Below are 5,352 nucleotides of genomic sequence, written 5' to 3' on the forward strand. Positions count from 1 at the left end.
GAATAAATCTGTGTCCAATAATTTTGTGTCCAATAATTTGGTGTCGAATCGATCGGTGTCGAATCGTACTGTGGTCAAACGGAACACGCCCGAAGAAAAGTGGTTTATAATAAGTCGATTGAGACATACTATAAGAAATAAGGTTCTAATAATGACATGTAGTCCATGGAATCCTGTAGCTACAAAAAATGTTGATCCGTAAACTGAGTCAGAAATAGTAAAAGAAGACTCTAAATATTCGATAGCTTGTAGACAGGTGAAATATACTCCAAGCAAGATTGTGATTAATAATCTTGTCTTTCTTTCGTTAAAATTTTTATTAAGAATTGAGTGGTGTGTCCAAGTGATGGAGATACCTGATGATACTAGAATAATTGTATTCAACAGAGGAATGTCATAAGGATTGAAAGGTTTAATTTCAAGAGGAGGTCATAGTTGTCCAATATCTATAGATGGGGATAAAGATGAGTGGAAGTAGGCTCAAAAAAAAGATACAAAAATTAATACTTCAGATATAATGAATAGGATTATACCTAATCGTAATCCATTATAAACTCATAGGGTATGAAATCCTTGAGAAGTGGATTTTCGGGTTACATCCCGTCATCATTGAATTGCACAAATTACTGTGCAAGGAATGGATAGTAATACTAATGTGTTAATTTTATTAAATCATGCTGCTACTGAAATTAAATTATTTATAACTCTTAAGGAGGTTAAAATGGGTCATGGTCTGGGGGTTACTAAATGAAAGGGTTGATTATTTATCATATAATTCTCTAGAGTAAAGCACAGACAAAATCGAGAATACGTAAGCCTGGATAATTGATACAGAGATTTCAAGAATAAATAATAGAATTTGTCTTATGAGTATAATAGCTAAAATAATAAAAAAGGAGATTTCTTGACTTGTTGATCCAAGAAGAGTAAGCAGTAGATGACCTGCAATTATATTAGCTGTTAGTCGAACTGCTAAAGTGAATGGACGAATAATTAATCTGATTGATTCAATAATAACTATAAATGGTATTAATACTGATGGAGTTCCGGAAGGGGTTAGGTGTGCTATTATTTCGTTAAAAAAATTAATTAATCTATAAAAGGTAATTCTAAATCATAGACTTAGAGATAACGATAATCTTAAAGATAGATGTCTTGAAGCTGTGAAAATATAGGGGAATAATCCTATAAAATTGTTGAATAAAATAAATAAAAATATGGAATAGAATAGGATGATATTAGAAAATGAGTATTGTAGAAAGGTTTTCAATTCTTTGAAGATGAAAGATATAATTAGATTAATTAATATATAAGTTCGTGATGGAATTAGTCAAAATGTTATAGGAATTATAAGTATCAAAATTATTATTCTTATTCAATTTAATGAAAGTGAATTGGAAGTGGATGGATCAAACACTCTAAATAGATTTATTATCATAATTGTAATGTGAAATTTGATTTATCTGTTGGGTAATATGTTTAATAAGAATAAGATTATTTATTATTAGATTTAAAAGATTTTTTTTGTGATTTTGTAGGGGAGATTATAATAGTGTAATGAATTGAAGAAATAATAAGGTATAATAGAAGTATATTTAAGCATAACAATGGAACTCAATATAAAGGTCCTATCTGTGGAATATAATAATATTAAAATTAATATTTTTAAATTGACAATTTAATGTGTGTGTGTTTTTATAAACTATTTTTTACATTAAAAGTAATCGTTATTTTACTATTAGTTGATTTAATAATTCAAAACTTACGTTTTTAGTCATTTAATGTATAAGTATATTAATATTGTTTATGAGTTAGATAAGATTCATTTTTTGAAATTTTTAATTCTTGTTGATTCAACTACAATGGGTATGAAACTGTGGTTAATTCCGCAGATTTCAGAGCATTGTCCGAAAAATAAACCGGGTCGGTTTATTCAGATTATAGATTGATTGAGTCGACCAGGAGTCGAATCTATTTTAACTCCTAAAGATGGTACGGTTCAAGAGTGAATTACATTTGTTGATGTAGTTAATATTTGAATTGGATAGTTATAAGGGATGATACATCGATTGTCAACATCTAATAAACGGAATGATGAGTTGTTTTCATTAGTTATGAAAGAATCATATTCTAAGTTTTTAATGTCAGAGTATTCATATGATCGGAATCATTGGTGTCCTAATGATTTAATGGTTATATTATTTATTAATATTTCATCAGTGAGGTATAGAATTTTAATGGATGGAATTGCAATAAAAATTAGTGTAATCATAGGAATAATGGTTTATAGGATTTCAATGATGTTTCCTTCTAGAAAGAAACGGTTAGTAGAATTGTTTATTCTAAAAGATATTATAATTAGAAAGATTAATGTTGTAATAAAAATTACAATTATTATTGTGAAGTCATGGAAAAAGATTATTATATCGTAGATTGGAGTATTAGAGTTTTGGAGTCCTAAAATTCATGTGTTGATTTTTAATAGAAATTTAAATTTTATATATGGTACTTAACACCATAGCACTTATTCTGCCATATTAAATTAATTTGTTGATGGGATTTCATTATAACTGTGGAATATTGAAGGATATGAGTGTATTCATTCTATTGATGAAGTTTGATGAAACATAGAGATGATTTTACGTTTGGATGCTAGAGATTCTCAGATGATAAAAGCCAGTAGAATTAATCTTATAATTGAGATTAAGGATCCTATAGAAGAAATGATATTTCAAGATAGGAAAGAATCTGGGTAATCTCTATATCGACAAGGTATACCTCTTAATTCTAAGAAGTGTTGTGGAAAGAAGGTTATATTTACTCCAATAAATATTGTTAGGAATTGGATGTTAAGTAGGAAGTTATTAAGAGTATAACCAGTAATAAGTGGAAATCAGTGAATGAATCCAGCAATAATTGAGAATACAGCACCCATTGAAGGAACATAATGGAAGTGGGCTACAACGTAGTATGTGTCATGCAAGACAATATCAATTGATGAGTTTGATAATATAATTCCAGTTAGTCCTCCTATGGTGAATATAAATACAAATCCTAATGATCATAATAGGGTGGAGTTTATATGTATTTTAGCTCCATGTAACGTAGTAATTCATCTGAAAACTTTAATTCCTGTGGGTACGGCAATAATTATTGTTGCTAAAATGAAGTAGGCTTGCGTATCTACATCTATTCCAACTGTGAGTATGTGGTGGGCCCATACAATAAATCCCAGGAATCCAATAGCTATTATTGCATAAATTCTTCCTAAAGATCCAAATGTTTCTTTCTTCCCCCTCTCTCTTATAATGATGTGGGAAATTATTTCAAATTCTGGTAGAATTAGGATATAAACATCTGGGTGTCCAAAAAATCAGAATAAATGTTGGTAAAGGATTGGGTCCCCTCCACCGGATGGGTCAAAAAATAAGGTATTAAGATTTCGATCTGTTAATAGTATTGTAATTGCTCCAGCTAAAACAGGAAGGGAAAGAAAAAATAGAACTGCTGTAATTAAAATAGATCATACTATAAGTGGGGTCTTATCTATTAAGAAATTTTTGTGAGTTATGTTAATAATTGTGGAGATAAAGTTAATAGCTCCCAGGATTGATAAAATTCCTGCAATATGGAGTGAGAAGATTGCTAGATCTACTGAGGCTCCTCTATGGAAAATTCTTGAGGATAGAGGGGGGTACACTGTTCAACCAGTTCCAGGACCTGAATTAATAAATCTTCTTAGGGTGAGTAGTATAATTGATGGGGGTAGAAGTCAAAATCTTATGTTATTTATTCGAGGGTAAGCTATATCTGGTGATCCAATTATTAGGGGGACTAAAAAGTTTCCAAATCCTCCAATTATAAATGGTATAACTATAAAGAAAATTATAATAAATGCGTGTCCTGTTACAATAGAGTTATATAGTTGGTCATTGTTGATAATAGACCCACATGACCCTAATTCAATTCGAATAATTATTCTTATTGATGATCCAATTATACCTGTTCATATAGCAAATATAAAGTATAGAATTCCAATGTCTTTGTGATTTGTTGAGTATAGTCATTTGTTCATAATAATTACTTATATATATATATATTGTGACGTGGCAGGGCGACTGCAGTTGCACTCGCCCGCCCCATCACCAAAAATTCGTCTCCGCCGCCTGAAATCCGCACTCGGAAACCGACCGAGGAAGGAAGGCAGGAACAAACAGCGAAAAATCAAAAAGCAACGGTTAATACGACCTCCAAGGGCCAGGGCGACGAGAGAGAAGCGTCAACATCAACAACCAACGAAAACAACGACGTGTCCAGTGTGACCGCCGGAACAACCGTTGAGGATTAAATATTCGGTCATTTGAGCGAAACGGCCTCACCGATAGGCCAAGGGGTTACCCCCCCCGTTAGCGGCGACTTCTCTTGATAACGCGGCCCCAGGGTATAAAAGACGCACCCCTCCGAGATTAGAAGAACAGTCGTTTTTGGCAGTCAATCGTTGTTGAATTGTTTTGCGAGCGCGAGTGTGAGCGAGTGAGCGGTTCGACGGTAGCGAGCGAGTGACAGCGAGCGAGCGAGAGAGTGAGCGAACCACCCGGTGGAGGACCTGAGTCCGCGGTGCAACCAGGAGAGGTGCAGAGACAACCCTGGTGAAGTACCGGCGCTACGCCGCTCTATTTCTCTTTAATAATTGTTCTATAATATTGCGGTAAAACGTTCCGAGGACGCCGAACGGTGTCTTGTCGCGTGGGGCTTGGAAAGTCTCGACGATTTGGCCCTCGATTAATTGTTTCGCGAGAGGGCGAATTATTTTAGGCATACCGACGGTCGTAATCGGGCGGCCCGTATTACGAACGACTCGCTCTATCCCGCGTTAAGTCGGAGGAATTCATACCGCTCTACCGATCTCCGGATTCACGTAGGCTCAGAGTCGCTCAGCGCTATCGACGTTAAGATATTTCTCGTACGCTATCGATTTAAAGATTTCGTTCTCGCGAGCTATCGGCACGCGTCGAGATTAGCGGCAAGTGCGACAGCGCGACATCGTTCAATAATTACGCGGTCGAAAGGGAGTCGCAGGGTGCTATCGTCCCGGGCTATCGTTTCGTCGCGCTAATTGTACGTTGAATAGAAAAACGTTTCTATTCAATCCGAGAAGCTATCGTAAAGTCGCAAGTACGAGAAACGCGTCGAAACAAACGAAAGGCTGTTGACGCGCAACAGCTGATCGAGCGCACGGTCATTGACCCGGCCCTTTGTTTGGCAAACCTCGCGTTGAAAGTGTTTTCGCGTGGCGAGACTAACTCGCATATAGAAAAAGCGGCGCGAGGAATTCACGTGCTCCTCGTGTCA

The 5,352-nt window shown here is 35.0% G+C and overlaps 3 pseudogenes; all 3 read right to left on the bottom strand.

The window, feature by feature from the left end:
- The window catches only part of LOC109862531, a 1,375-nt pseudogene extending 718 nt beyond the window's left edge, over window positions 1–657 (bottom strand).
- Window positions 658–1,822: 1,165 nt separating this feature from the next.
- LOC109862532 lies at window positions 1,823–2,935 on the bottom strand (annotated as a pseudogene).
- Window positions 2,936–3,373: 438 nt separating this feature from the next.
- On the bottom strand, window positions 3,374–4,041 carry LOC109862533 (annotated as a pseudogene).
- Window positions 4,042–5,352: the final 1,311 nt, after the last annotated feature.

Source organism: Pseudomyrmex gracilis, unplaced genomic scaffold, assembly GCF_002006095.1.
Source record: "Pseudomyrmex gracilis isolate BER0280 unplaced genomic scaffold, ASM200609v1 scaffold_1930, whole genome shotgun sequence".
In the NCBI taxonomy this organism is placed as follows: domain Eukaryota; kingdom Metazoa; phylum Arthropoda; class Insecta; order Hymenoptera; family Formicidae; genus Pseudomyrmex; species Pseudomyrmex gracilis.